Raw genomic sequence first — 16,658 nt, forward strand, 5'->3', positions numbered from 1 at the left:
AAATGCTTCCCTCTTACTGTAGAGCTCCCCTGCCTTCCTTTGTGACAGCTATGGACCAAATGAAAGACCTTAAAGATCTCTATTCATTGAAAACTTGGTGGAAATTAGAAGTGGATTTACAGGACCTTCACTGTCGGAGGTGATTTCAGCATCATGAAGTCGATCTGTGAGAGGAGCGAAAGCCTGGTGCATCAGAGAGAATTTATCATTCCTTGACTTCATATCTTCACTCTATCTCATTGATTTAGAACTGAAAGGAAAGGATTTCACTTGATGGAAGAGATCCACCAGCTTCTTTTCTCTTGGAGCAAGATTGAACCATTTCTTGCTCTATCATGAATTGGAGGGCATCTTCCCAGCTTTTTTTCAAAAAGCTCTATGCAGCATGGCCTCTGATCATATTCCACTTGCTTTGGAGTGCCACTTCAGATTTCTAAAACGCAAAAGTTTTTGTATTCAAAAATTGCTGGATTAAAGAAGGAGAATTAGATAATATTATCTCTCAAAACTTGCAGAAAATTAGAGAATGTCATAGCACAATTGCAAAATGGGTGGAGAATCTCAGAAATTTGAGATTGATCCTATAAGTTTGGTCTGCTTCTAAGAGAATCATGGACAAGAGCTGAAAGATAAATTGTTGCATGATGTGGAGATCTTGAATGAAAAGAAAGAAGAGGTTGATCTCACCTCCGAGTTGGAATCAAGAAGGATTTTAAAAGCTTGCTTGGATGAAATTTATGAAAAGAAGCTACACTGGTATCAATAGTCAAAGGTGAATTGGTCAAAGCAGGTGACCGGAACATATCGTACACTTTTATAAAGTTGCCTCGGGAGGAGAAGGAACTTCATTGCTTCTCTTTTGGGTGACGGTATCGAGCTTACTAACCAAGAGGATATTGTCCTAACACTCCATGATCTTTTAGGAATCTCTTTGGATATTCAATGTTTCCTTCCATATTGGAGTATTCTCTATGGTCGAGACTTGTGACCTTAGTGCTTTGACTGAAAATTTCAGTTTGGAGAAGATACGGAAATCATCTTCTCATTGAGTGGCTTAGAGGCACTTGGACCCAATAAATTTTTGTTCTCATTTTTTTAGAAATCTTTGGAATATTATACATGATGATCTATTGGCTTTACTAGAGGATTTGCATAAAGGTGTCCTAGATGTTTCAAGATTGAATAGTGGATTCATTTCTCTAATTCCTAAAAAGGAGAGCCTTCTCATAGCCAAGGATCTGAGACCGATAAGTTTTCTGAATAGTCTCCATAAAATCATCTCAAAGATCTTAGAAAATAGGTTAGCAAGTGACCTCCCCATACTAGTAGATAAGTTTCAGTCTGCCTTTATTAAGGAACACTTTATTGTGGAAAATTTCTTATCTACTCACGAATGCTTGCCTACTACAAGAGATCTTGACATAAGGGTACAGATTTCAATAAGATCAACTGGGATTTCCTTGTTACGATACTATGGGCCATAAGTGGATTTATTGGATTCGCTCCCTCTTCTCATTTGCCTCCATTGTTGTTTTGATGAATGGATCCTCCAGCAAGTGGATTAAATATAAGCAAGAATCAAGATAAAATGACCCTCTATCGCCATCCCTCTTCATCCTGGTTTAAGATATCTTGTTTAGAATTCTTAAGTAGGTGGGCTCGCTTGGTCTTATCGAAGGCATCGGCAACAACATCCACTTCAATGGTTTCAAAAGCTCACACATTGCAGATGAAAGACTCCTATTTTATGCCAGGAACAGAGGTGGTCTATTGGCAGATAGAGCAATTCTTTTTGCATTTGAAGAGGTTTAAGAATTGAAAACTAATTCCCACAAGAGCACGGCCCTTTATATCAATATGGAGGAGAGGAATCGTCAAACCTTTCCACATTGATGAATTGTAGGAAAGGTTCTCTCCCCTTCAACTTTCTTGGTTTGCCTTTTCATGATATAAAACTACCAAAATAGTATTGAATGCTTCTTCCAGAGAAGATTAGCTCAAGAGTTATGACATGGAAATAGGAACTTCTCTCTTGGGGTTGTAGAATAACCTTGACTAATGTAGTCCTTTCATTTGCAATGTCCTCGTACTTTATATCCATCTTCAGGCTCCCGATGGAGGTGGCTAATGGGCCGTGCCGGTGCCGGGTTGGCACAATCCGATTGTCTGTGGGCCAAAAAAATAATGGATTGTGCCTATTTAGCTAAATCCAGGCACGACCCATTTAGCTAAGCCCTCGGCCCTGCACACCATGGCATATTATGTGCCATGCCTGGCACGGCCCATTGACCCATGAGCTTTTTTTTGAATGAAAAAGCTTAAACAAAAAAAATATAGAAAAGAATATTTGAAATGAAATTAATGTTTATGACTTTATACTTCACAATCAATGTGTGATAAACTTGAAAAAAAATATGAAAGAAATATTGATGGCAAAAAATCTGTGTTGTCCACGTAGACATTTCGGTGCTTAAGTCAGTACGGAATGCTTAGGGGGTATTTATAGTTTTTAAAAATTTTTCTACTTCCCATTTTACCCTTACAAACTAGCCATAGCCGTTGTGAGGGGTATATGGGTCTTTTGCAAATTTTTTTATCAAGAAAACTAATTCTTTTGCAAAGGACCATCATACCCATGACCATTTTATAGCTGTTGGAGGGGTTAAATAAGTAAATTTTGCACAAAAAATGATAAAATAACTGTTGGCTTTCAAAATATAGTTGTTACGGGCCTGGTCCGGCATGCAACAGTCATAATCATGTCGGGCCAGGCCTAGCACGATAATTCTACTAAAGTGCCATGCCAGGCTTGGCACTAATAGGCCATTGAGCCATGCCAGGCATGGCCCACGGGCCATGTTTGGCCCAAAAAATAAACAGACCATGCTGTGCCGTGTCGCAGGCCCAAGATCCTTAGGCCCAGCATGGCCTGTTACTGTAACTCAGCCTAGGCACAGCCTGGTACTGTAGATGATTAGGCCGTGTTTGGCCTGGCACAAAATAGGCTGTGCGGAGCGGGCTTGTAGGTGGCCCGACCCGTTGGCCACCTCTAGCTCCTGAAGGAGGTGGTAAACATAATTGATTAGATGAGAAGGGCATTCCTATAGAGTGGGAAGGAAAGTGTTAAGGGCTTTTATTGCCTTATAAGTTGGGACAATATATGTAGAACTACAAAAGAAAGTAGACTTGGCATTAAGAATATCAAGAGTATGAATCTTGCGTTGTTGACAAAATGGGCATAGAAATTACTTTCTGGTTCAGGTGCCACTTTAGTTGAAACAAATCAATAGTTCGTACTACTCTAAAAGAAGATATGGAATGAGAGTTAAAAAAAGCCTTGTTAAGCTCTTCTCCACTGGAAGACATAAGCAAGGATCTTAATGTATTTTGGAATTGAATGGACTTCAACTAGGAATATTTTAGATTTTATGATTTATACTCTAGTATGGGTGAAGAAAATATCACAGTGGCCTCCCAATAAAACTGGAGGAATCTTTGTTGGAAGGTTAGATTGCAGGGTCTGCTGTCTCAGCATCAAATAGCTTAGTTGTAAAGTTTGCTTGATCTCTTCTCCCCCATTGGACCATATAAAATAGCTGACATATTAGTGTGGAAGCTTACCAGCAATGGATCCTTCATGTTAGACTCATATCAGAAATTTATCAATAGTGAAGGCATTCTTTGTCCGTATGACAATGCTATATGAAAATGTACCATCCCTAAAAAGATCAAAAGTTTTTCTTTGGCTTACATTAAAGAATAGACTTCACACGGGAGAGGCGCCTGCCAAAAAAGGATGATTTATGAGTGTACGATGTCCCTTTTGCAGCTGCAATGAGGAGTCAGTGTCCCATCTCTTTCTTAGATACCTTTTTGTTAGAAGTATTTGGACCACATTAAAGATATGTCTCAATGTATCTTTAATGTCTCAATGTAAGAGGATGATTAACTAATATTCATACACCATGGACCTCTTGGAGAAGATAGAAATTTCTGGCTTCTATCAGAAGAGCTTGGGATTAACTATTAATGGCTTTGTTCTGGCATGTTTAGTTTGAAAGAAATGGGAGGATCTTCCATCAACAACAATGTTCCAAATCTATTGTGTCCTTTGAAAAATTCTTCCTATTTTTCGACTTTAGGAGCATCTGGGATCCAAGAAGGTGATTGAAGGACACCACAAAATATAGGGCTATTTATCCTTTTTGACTGCTCTTCAAAGCTTGTAATTTATTCTCTTTGCATGGTGCTTGGGATGATTAGGAAGCACCTTTGTATGCTTTCATTTTCTTCTCACTTTTCTTTTCATCTTTGTACCTATATTTTGATTTAATAAATTGGGGAAGTAACTCGCTTCCTCTTATTCCCTCAAAACAAGGCCTCTTGCAAAGCAATCAAATCAGGGGGAATCTGAAGGGAGTAAAACAGAGCCAAAGTTTGAAGAGGCCTCTTCAATAATCAGAGACCATGAAGAGGTGGTGCAAAAGGTCAAAGCAGCTATTTATTTGGAGGGGGAGGAAGGGAGAAAGGAGCCCAACATTGTGGAGAATGGGAACTCCACTTAATTCTATTTGGCTTATTTTTTCATGATGGAACTACTATTGTGGGATTGTAGGAGGACTAGGATTAATGTAGTTGCAAGATTCTTATATTTGTGACCTCTTTGAAACCAAACTTTCTGGCCATAGTCTAGAGAGATTCAAATGTTGCTCTGTGAGAACCTGAATTTTTTATGCAATTGAATCACAAGGCCTCTCTAGTGGGATTATTGATCTTTGGTGCATAGACTTAGCCAAGGAAGATATATGTAGCTGCTCCAATCAACAAACTATGGTGGTCATAGCTGAAGCAAATCAACAATCCCAGATGTTGGTAGTTGTTTATGCTGATACGAAGTATTAAAAAAGGAGGGATCCTTGGCGAGAGGCATCAGCTATGATTGAAGGCAAGTCTGCTTACCTTGAAAGCGTGGGATTTTAATGGCATTAATGGCCATCATGATTTGGGATTTGTTGGTACACGAATACACAATGATGCAACAATTGACATGAAACCACTATAGTTTGTGAGCACATCGAAAGGGCCTTTGCTACTAGAAGTTGGATTCAAAGATTTCTGAACTATTAGGTTGCCACCTCCCTCATGCATCGTTTGATCACTACCCCATTCTTACGCACTGAAAGAACCGTGACACCTCATCCTCCTTTCCATTTTGAGAAATTCTGGTTGGCATACTCTCAATTACGGTCTATGGTGGGCGATGTATGGAACACATTAATTAGACGATGTGTGATGTACAGAGTAACTGAAAAGCTCAAGCTCCCCAAAAGATGGTTGAGGCACTGGAATCGAATGATGGGGAATATCTTCCACTGAGGAATTGGAAACTACCATTATCCAACGATGACAAAGTTTAGTTAAAGATATGGGCTTGTTGAGGATGAGCCTAGCAATACACTACTCCCTCTTTCACCAGCAAAAAGTTGTGTGGAGATAAAAATCCCATATCACTTGGTTTAGCGATAATGATTGTAATTCTAAGTTCTTCCACCAATCAATAATTAGGAGGAGACAAAGAAACCGGGTTTGATTATTGAAGATATGTGGAGGTATACTTTTAGATGACCCAGAGGAAATCAAAAGAAAAAATTGTTCCGATTCTTCAAGGCCGGGTGGATGGATGATGCAAGGTTTGCAGCAAACTGTGATACTTCGATCCTTCTATGAAGACTCAAGAACCAAGACAATGAAAGTCTGATGAAGCTGGTGACTAATGAAGAAATTCAAGAGGCCTTGAGATCATTGTCAAGTGATAAATCCTCTGGACTTGATGGATTTCCTCTTTTCTTTTTTAAGAAGTTTTGGTTTATGATCCAAACGGACATATATACGACATTCAAACGACTCTTCCAAATGAAGACAATCCTAATGCATAGAAGAACATTTTTGTTGCCCTAATCCCTAAGAAGGACAATCCTATTGAGGTCTCGCACTATAGACCTGTAAGCCTCTACAAGCTAATTGCAAAGACCATGGTGGCAAGAGTACAACCTCTATTAGATGCATTAGTAGGTCTGGAGCAAGGAGCTTCTATTAGAACAATAGGAATCTCTGATAGAACACTTCTGGCACAAGAACTTATGTATGATCTCATGAGAGCTCCAGTGTGTAAAATAAAAATTGATACAGAGCGGACTTATAATAGAATCGTATAGGACTTCTTAACTCATTCTTTGAGGTATTTTGGCTTCCACGAGGAATGGATTGATTGGGTGAAAGGTTGTGTTATGAAGCCTTCCTTTGCCTTGCTGGTGAATAACACTCTCATGAAGTATTTTTAATCTGTTGCGGTCCTACCCTGGTAGGTAGTCGGTAGTAAGCAGTCGGGCAGAAGCCGATTAGGAGTTGCATCTTCAATTGGTGGTGGAACTTCTGATGAATGAGATAGCATCATCGAGGAAGATGCACACAGTCAAGATCAAGATGAAGGGCGAATATGAAACTTGGATTGAGATGGTACTGGGCTTTACTCGATACCAGAAGAAGAAAGATCGGCAAAATAAGTCTCACCGGAGGTGGCTCCGACGAAGATCCTCCGATACTCAAGTCAGTATATGCTTTAAGAGGAAGAAGAGACAGAGTCTCTGGGTTCTAAGATGGCTTGTTTATGCATACCTGAAGGGGTCTCCGCTTACCTCTATTTATAGAGGGAGCAAAATGAATGATGAGAGGACAGACGATCATGTCGATCATATCTTGTTGTACAGTGCGGTATGGTGCCGTGTGGGCGTCTTTAAATGCCGACGGTGAGTGTGCTCTTTATTCGATGTGCGTACAGTGGCAGACACTACAGGGCATGGGGCATAATAAATGATCCTTAGGGTGTATTTAATAAGATTGTAGTATCCCATCATGGCACACAGCTAGCCGATCAGGATATGGTGTTTGAGAAATATGACCTTGATGTGGCCTCTCCAAATCGTATGATGGCCATATTCGGTTTGCAGTTAGTCGGTGGAGATCCATATTATCTGAGTCGGTAGGATGGAATTGTCGAGATATTGTATTTTCATTTGGCATAGTCGGTTGTTAACCGACCATTAAGTCGGTTGTTGGCCGAGCAGCTATGAGAGGCACATTAACTCTAGTCAGGATAGTGCCGATCAGGGGCATCCATCCTTCAGTCGGCTGGATGTCAGCAATGGCGCCCGATGTCTATCCGGTTGGGAGAAAACTTTGTATAATCGAGTCGAATTGATTGTTGGTTAGTTGGTGCAGTTTTTTTAGTCGGCTCATGGATGAGAGGGTAGGACAGTCAGCTAAGTGACGGAAATCTACCCCCACACAGTCTATAATGGGCCTCCGCCAGGGCTATCTTTTGTCACCCTATCTCTTTATCATCTATGCAGGTATTCTGTCCCGTGGCTCTATAAAGAGGTCAACTATGATAGGTTAGCAATCTACTAGCCCAATTTGATGGCATTAGCATTATCACGTCTCAAGTTTGTAGATGATTGCATGCTTTTGGCTCGAGCTCTGATAAGTAATATAGATGTACTTTATGGAGTTGTTCGTATATAGAAAATTAGGGCTATGGGTCAACTTACAAAAGTCTATAATAAATTCAGCCCAAAAACTAGAGCGACACTAAGGCAGCAAATCAGAAGCTTCTTGGATATAGTAGAGAACAATAAAACATGGTAGTACTTGACGATTCCTATTATGAGTAACAAACTTAGATCTGATAGCTATTTTGTTTAGAGTGTTTAAGATAGACCTTAAGGATGGAAGTGGAGGGCACTAACTATGATGGGTCGGCTAACCATAGTTAGATCAAGGTTGGGCACTATCCCAAGCCATCTAATGGCAAATTCCATTATAAAAAGGCTAGCCAATCTAAAGATTGAAAAAATGATGAGGGATTTTCTTTGAGGGTTGGCGGATGGAGGCAGAAAATTTCACTTTATCACTTGGGACTTGGTGTGCCATCCTATTTAGAGGGGGGTCTTGGAATTTATAAATTGATAGCTAGCCAAGAAGTTAGTTTAGCAAAACATGCTATGAACTTCTTTTTACAACCTGATAACATTTGGAGTGCTATGATAAGGGCCAAATATGAGGATGATAATGATACTGACATCACGATAAGGTCTTTTATGTGGAATGCAATCAAGTCATATATTGACATTGTGGATTCTAGTATTAGATAGTGAATTGGTGATAGTAGCTCTATCATATGTTTCAAGACCTTTGACTTATCGAGAATCCACTTGTCTACATAACTTATCGAGAATCAACCGAAAAATTTGAAAGTGGTTAATCTCCTTGTTGAAGGAGAAAGGAGATGGGATAGGGATATCATTGCTCAAGCTTTTGGCATGGATTGGACGGAAAAGATTATCCCCTTAGCTATTCTATCGACTAAGGGTTTGATAGGTTGGTTGGGGAGAAGCAATGGAAATCAAATCAAAAGATCTTAGAAAGTTAGTGATCCCAAACCCCCCCCCCCCCCCCCCCCCCCCCCCCACACACACACACAACAAATGAATAGGGATTTCCCATGGATATGGAGGATAGGGGTACACCTTGCCCAAGGGTAGCTCTTTTAATTTGGAAGGTGGCCTAGGATTGGCTTCCATGTCAAGAAGAGTTCCATCGTAGAGGCATGCAGATTATTCTTAGATGTCAGTGGTGTTACAAGGCTGACGAGTTGGTTACTTATGTTATCCTACAGTATGAGAGGGTCTACAAAGTGTGGCACATGGCTCTTGGTGGAGGCATCACCAAAGTGCCTCCACAATTCATAGTTGCCCTCTTGGAGTACCTAAAGGAGGAGATGCAGAACCATCAAGAATCAGGTAGAATAGCTACTACTTGTTATATCATCTATCACATTTGGCTATTCAAGAATGTTTGCATGCTTGACAATGTGGTTTAGAGTCCTATTACTCTCTTGAAAGCCCAAGCCTAGGAAGCTAATTACACTAGAGCTAGCTAAGATTGCTCAGTTGATCAAGATAGCTGGGGAGCATTGGGGCTCTCATGTTGCAATTGTCTGCATGCTCTAGTATGGGTGAGATATTTCACTTGGGAGCCCCCATCCTTGGTTCCCCCAAGATCAACTCCGATGGTAGTACCTGGAATGGTGGTGCAGAGGAATGAGTGGAATTCATGATCCACAATCAACGATCATGTCTATTAGTGGAGGGTGCGATACCTATGACATCACAGTGCCTCTGGTGGAGCTGAGAGGAACATGAGGGGGGTTAGTCTTTGCTATTACCATGCTTAGAGTACACGATATAATGTTAGAACGGGACTCAAAAATGGTGATCAGTCAGCTATAGGGAGGCACTGCCACTTAGGAGACCGGTATTCACCTTACAATCCTTCAAGGAAATTCATGTTTGTAGGGAGGCCAGTAGTACCACAGACTGCGTTGCTTCATATGTGACCAACTACATAAAGTTAGCTCTTTGGGAATCTAACATGTTGGCTCTAATTCCGTTGCGAGATTTATTTATTCTGATCCATCAAGTTGTGTTTATGGAAGGGTAATGTAACTTTGGCGATGGCTTTAAAACCAATGAATATATATATTTTTTTCATTTCTCTTCCTCTCTTTCTCCCTCTCTGTTTCTTCCTTCTATATCATCCCTTATACTTCCCATGAATTTCTAGGATGTAGGAGTGGGAACAGTACGGAGGAAAATGACTGCTTAACTGATGTAGCTCAATGTCGTGTGACCTACATTATATCCTTCTCTCCATGATTAATGAAAAGTAGATGAGCCTTTAAAAGAGACATCTGGATTATTCTGGGACAAGTTATTTCTTTTGTCTGTTGCTCCCCACATCCATATTAATCTGATCCATATATCTATCCTCGTTAAATTATTTTGCGGCAAGTAACTACATCACCCAAGTAAAAGCATCTTATTCATATTATCTGTAGCTTTGTCTTCATTCTAACTTTTTTAACCATAACGATGGAGTTTTGAGCAGCATGATAGTGTTATCTTATTCAATTCAGAACAAGCTGTTTCCAATTTTGTAGACTGCTGGCACGACAAGAGCCAGGTTCCACGTGGAGCTGAGAAGAGAGATTCACTGATGATATGATGCCTTGCCAAAAAGAATCTTGTCATTTAACTCTTTGATATTGGATGTTTCATCTTAGTAGTTGGATCTGGGTCACTTAGCTGGAGCTCAAACTCTTCAGCTGCATGGGAATGGTCATACATGGATGGAGTCTATAATCAAACCAAGAGTGAGTTTGCCTACTCTTTTATGCTGGACATAGCGGCTGGGTCCATAACAATTGGAAAGGAAAGGACTCGGATTGAGATTGATTTATTAGTCCTTGGGGCCTATGATTTCTACAATGTGTAATGATTTCAAAACGCTATACTTGCATTTGTTGCCAACGCTAGAAGACTAAATGCTCAACCGTGATTCATTTATTTCAAGAAATACAGTATAAATGCTACCATAAAGAATGCTAGCTGATGGCTGGATACCTTCGCATTTCAAGTGAAAAAACAAGTTCTCATGCATGAGATCATTGTATGCACATGCTTTGCACTAACATGTGATGGTGGTGGTGGAGGATTACCAGATAATATGGCAAAAAAGATTATTGGATCACTAGACATAGGCAACCAAGACTTCGTATCTAAGCTAAAGGCTCAAATTTAGCTCGGCTCATTCAGACTTGAAACTTGATTCAAAATTGAGTTTAATATCTAAGTTCCAACTCCACTTAATAAAAAAAATAATAATAATATTTAAAATCAACTTAATCTAACTCGCATATCAATCAGGATTCGAGTTTGAACTCAAACTCAAGTTTTATTCTTTAGTAAAAAAATATAATTAAAACAAAATATAGTATAATATTATACTTTAAAAAACTAATCAAATATTTTACCATTTGACCTCAGTAATAATCAAGCCATATTCGAGCAGCTCATAAGCTACTCCACTCATTTGCATCTCCAAACAGGATCATTGAATTATTTTAGAGTTTTGTGACAATTGAGCTTATATGGATGGTTGTGATTGACTGCAAGGTTCCCTGATGTTCAGAAAAGAACAGCAAATCCAAAATCCATGAGTGATTCCACACGTGCATGCAGCTCAACTGAGGAGAGAATCTTGAAAGTTAAAAGCCGCTACCGAGTACCCCCCAAACCGTGTCAGGATCACGGGGCGAGGTCCTCAAGCTGAACCATGGGCCAACAACGTACAGAACCCCATCAGTGCTTACCGCTTGCCGTGGGTTTCCCATCGGCCACGCTTGTTGCCATCACCATGACCAAGATTATCCAGCTTTATGTTTTGCATTGATTAAATGCCTCCTTAAAGCAATTAAAGCATCTCTCTGTCCAAGATTTATGTTTACTTTAACAATACAAAAAAGCAAAAAGACATCCCCGCATATTGAGAAACCTTTGAGCTGTCTCAGATCTGGTCGACCATTTGCATCATTGTTCTGGATTTTATCATCTACTCATCTGAACTAATGATTGCATGATTTCTTCAATAGTATTATTTGGTAGCCACCATATTTCTTTCAAAGAGCACAATAGTAACAAATAATCATGGCCAAATGTGCCATGAAGATATATCTAAATAATTTCTTTTATTCTATGAAGACAAATGTAAAAGAATTAAATGAAGATATATCTAAATAATTTCTTTTATTTCATGAAGATAAATGTGAAAGAATTAAATAAAATTTGGGCATGATCACGGCATTATGAAAGTATATCTCAAATTTGGACTTTTTAAATTTTAGTTTGCCTACATCACAACTCCCCGTATTTTGAGTATTTTTACGTCTATTTGCTTTACTGTTTCTGGTCCCTAAAGAAACTTTAAAAGATTTTTTAAATATTTTACTTTTCAAAACCTCCAAAAGTAACCACCCAAGTGAAATCTCTAAATCCTAATTCTCCCACCACCCACCCCCACCCCTCCCCAAAAAAAGGCTTAATTACTTTAAAAACCTTAAATATTTTGAGGGTTTTCATTTTTATCCGAACTTGATTCATTATAATCAGATCCTAAAACTTTTATAATGTTACAATTTCTTCTCTAAGTGCTATTTTCGTCTGACGATCATGATAAAAATATCATGTGCTACCGTATGACATAGTGAAAGTTGATGTAATATAGAATTAGCTGATGTGGAATCCTAAACTTCTTCTTCTATCTCGTTTCTTCCTTCTAAATATGATTTTTTATTTTTTATTTCATTACTTTTCCTCCAATTTTATAGAGCATGACCTACGTAAGAAAAAGAAGATGGAAGAACAAAGCACGGAGGATTAGGATTGGTTGTTCTCATCTTCTTCTTGACTTCTCTTAAAATTTAGATTTTTCAAGATTAGCTTTGTAAGTTTATAAGATTAACGACAGATTAAATAAATCAATAATTTGAATCAATACAAATCTAGAAATCCTATCAATCACATAATTTTCTAAGCAAATATAAATAATAAAGAAAAAAAAGAGACAACTAAGATCTTTGCGACCTCAAAATTCAAATTTTTCAATATTTGATAAAAAAGATGTTAATGGAAGTAGTATTGATGGTGGTTGTGGCCTTCATGGAGAAGAGTTTAAAGATGATGATGGTATAAATGGAGGAGTCGATAGTGGTGTAAGAGGTGATGGAGTTTTAGAAGAGGTAGCAGTGGAGAGAAGTTATAAAATTAGAAGTAGAAACCCTAGCTAAAAAAAAAAATAGGAAAGAATATGTTTAGGATTCCACATCAGCTTTCATTACGTATCACATGATAATATATGACATTTCCATCACCATCGTTAGACAAAAATAGCATTTAGGGGAGAAATTAAAACATTATAAAAGTTTGAGGATCTAATTGCAAGGAATTGAGGTTCAAGATAAAAATAAAAATACCTAAAAATTTTGAGATTTTTAAATTAATTAAGCAAAAAAAAAAGGGTATCAATAAGTGAATAACCCAATTCACGATTATTAGTAGTGTCCCTTAGAATCGCAGGGTATGTTACAGACTTACTAGGCCACTTCAAATAAGTTTAGATAGGTTTGGGAGTTAGGATCCACCACATCAGAGATTCAGATGTAACTTCATGGGGCAAATTTTTACATGGATAATTTTTGCAAAAGATATCTATTTTTGATAATTTTATTTTTAAATTGGATAATGTCTTAAGATATATGCTAGCCACCATATTGAGCTTGAAATGGCCTTGATTTAAGATCATTTAAAAATCTAAATGCCCCAGTCAAACTCAAAAAAATATTTATAATAAAGTTGACTAGGGAATAACTCATAATTCATAAAGAAATGAATGATGCTATGAAAATAAAATTGATGTAGAAATTAAGAACTAGTTTTTATCTAATTTTAAAATATTATTTTTTTGTATTCTTGAAAAAAAATCAACTTCTAGTGCAAAGGAAATCCCACATAGATTTAGAGAGACATGCCTCACTAGTGTAAATATGCCTTGCACCATAGTTTTATAAATTGGTTTTCCTAAAAAAAAAATAAATAATATAAGAATCTTGCTTTCAAGTTTTGCACAAAAATTAATTTTTGTTCTCTTGTTCTTGTGTGAGAGATTTGAGATGAGAAAATTGAAGGAAGAAAGTCCTTTCCTTCAATCAGATCTAATATAGCCATTGACTTTATAACAAATGAAATAAGTAATGACTGGATATTAATTTATGGTCAATATTTATCTCAATATATGGCTCTACTCAAATGTGGTTGTCTTTTTCCTAAAATACAGTAAAATTGCTAATACCTAGGATTGAACTTGAAACTTCTCCCTTAGGGAGAGAGATGCCAATCTACCGTGCTTAGGACTGTAAATGGATTGGGTCAACCTATGACCTAACTTGATCATGACTCAAGTAGATCTAACATAATCCATATTTGAAGAACTATTGAAACCAAGTGGGTACAGAAATATGAAATATATAAAACCCCATGTCTTTCACCATAAATATCCTTTCAAAGTCACTAAATAAATCCTCATTTAAACTAATCCCTCTTTGTTCATCTCAACAAACCCATCTCCTCTCACCTACATGAACCTAAACATTTTACCCCGATCACACCCAAATACATATTGATGGTTTATAGCGCCATTTATCAGCAAAATTAGGTGCAAGAGAAACATAAATAATGATAGGATGTGAAGCTTAGTTGTAATCCATGGTGGAGGAAATAACACAAAGCTAATACTGATTTTTGCATCAAGTTGCAATTAAATTCTTTGGTTATGATAAAACATAGTAACAACTTGTATTCATAAGGTTTTACCATCAAGGGAAATCTCAAGAGACTTTAAATAAACTAATACTTTCTCATATTTTATAAGAAAACTCTCAAATCTGAATTATACAAACAATAATATTTAAAAGATTATGTATTTTCATGTATACTGTCATAATATCTTCATGATTTGTTAAATTTGTTAAGAATATATGGATTATATTACATATTTGTAAGTTCATAGTGAAGAAAATATTTATTTTATATGTTTAAATTAATTGTTTAGAACTTCTTAGCTTTGATTTATTTGGTAAAATGTTAGAAATAATTAGAACTAAAAATGTCAAAGGATAAATAATGGTGCCAATTGGTAGCACCGGTAAAGTCACTCGTATGAATATAATATTTTTGAAAATTATAAAATAATATGCAAATTAGCAACATAGATTATTCGTCCTTATAGGCAGGTCTACAATGATCTCATCCCCAATGTATAATAATCTGATTTAATTCGATCCTCTTCTAACGAGTACGATCGCAAGAGGCTTGACTCGAATGACTTCCTTCAGTTGCCTAGAAAAGAAAGAAGAAAGTGAAAAGAATTTTTTAAGATATGTCTCAATCTTAGAAGCAGTGCATTGTGTTCAAATTAATTATAGGATATTACATTTTAGAGAGAGATGTCTGAACATGCATCGCAATGCTCGCATATGGTCACTAGCCCACTTCTCTCAAAGCCCCACTCGAGTTTCATGAGAAAAGATTTTCATTTAAGCAAGAGGTCTCATTTTCACATATTCGACATAGGACTAAAAAAGAAAAGTATTTTAAAACATTTAAACAACCTAAAAGTTGAGGGACAAGGTTGGTTTATTTTTAAAAAAATTAAGTATTTTTCAAATTAAAACCCAAGCATATAAGTATTTTGGGTTCTTTTTAGTTATTATCTTAATTTTTGCCAGGCTCCTAGAAGAAAGAAAAGAAATTGCTTGATTAACTGAACACTGAGCATGACTGGACCACTTGAAAAGTTTGTCAAGCTATTAGATGGTGTTAGGGTATGAGTCATTCGAATAAGCCATTTTTTCTCAATTGCGAGTTCAATATAAGATTGAAACAACTTAAACAATATCATAAGTTCGACTCAGAGGAAGATAGGACAAGCTAATGCCCCTAGGTGACAGTCGATCTCATCACCAACTGAATGCTGATCTAATAGATACCAACCTTAACTTAATGGAAGCTGATTCGGATACTAAATAATATTGTCCTGAGGATTATAACCTCTTACGCATTCAACTATCCTTGGATTCAAACTAAGAGTGCATCCTGGTGCCATGCCGACCTCAAGCCACCAGTCATCTTAATGGTAGAATTAGATCATCAGAATCTTCTAATGATTTCAGAAATATGGACAACTGGCACCCATGACTAACAACCATGATTTGCAGGTTAGTAAAAAAATTTTCTATCCAAATGGACTACATTAAGACCAACCTATAATATTAGGCCCTAACGGCCTACTAGATTTAGGCATAACAGCTTACAGCTTCATCTCTACATAAAGAGGTAACAAGAGAATCATAAGGTAAAAAAGAATACATGCCTATAGAGAATAATATCCACACTCTCTTTCTATTTTCTATCTTCTTTCTTCCACGTTCTTAAGCTCTGGCTAACTTAAGCATCAGAGGATCCCCCATTAGAGCACCTTCGATGTGTGTGGACTTCCATTGTAGGTTTCTCTTTTCAACCAAATCCAAGCTTCACATCAGTGGATGATCGATTCAGTTTGGAGACTTATAGCAATAGATTGACACTAGAGGAAGGACCCTTATTGCCCACTTTTTGAAAGGACGAAGAAGATGGTGAAAATATGGTTGTAAGACACTTCCACTACTTTCCACCACCATTCATCTTGACAAAGCCTACAAAAAAATTCTCTAATGGTAGATCCGACTCTGTCCATTGTAGTAGCAGACCACCAACAATTCAACATTCTAGTCCAATAAGCCCACGCACTTACCACCACCATCCAGTAATGCCAACAAGTGGGGGAGAGGCAAGAGCCAGTTCATCAGGCAACTCTATCATGGTACACCCATTGGTCCCTCCCCAAGAGCCTAGAGGGGATTCCATGGTGCTCTCACCACTCTAAGTTGGCCATCCACCAGTCTCTCTCATCTCAACAAAGCTCTAAGAGAGTGGATTAACGACGTTGGGCCTCCGAGTCCTGGAGAGGAGACTTGGTTCTAAGGTACTCTCAGTGCTTCGAGAGATCTTGATATGAAGATAATCTTGAGTAGAAGATTCAGAAGATCGAGCAAAGGCTTGAGTTGTATCGGGAGAGAGATCAAAAGCCTAACGACCCTTTCAGCTTCA

Source organism: Elaeis guineensis, chromosome 6, assembly GCF_000442705.2.
Source record: "Elaeis guineensis isolate ETL-2024a chromosome 6, EG11, whole genome shotgun sequence".
Taxonomy (NCBI): domain Eukaryota; kingdom Viridiplantae; phylum Streptophyta; class Magnoliopsida; order Arecales; family Arecaceae; genus Elaeis; species Elaeis guineensis.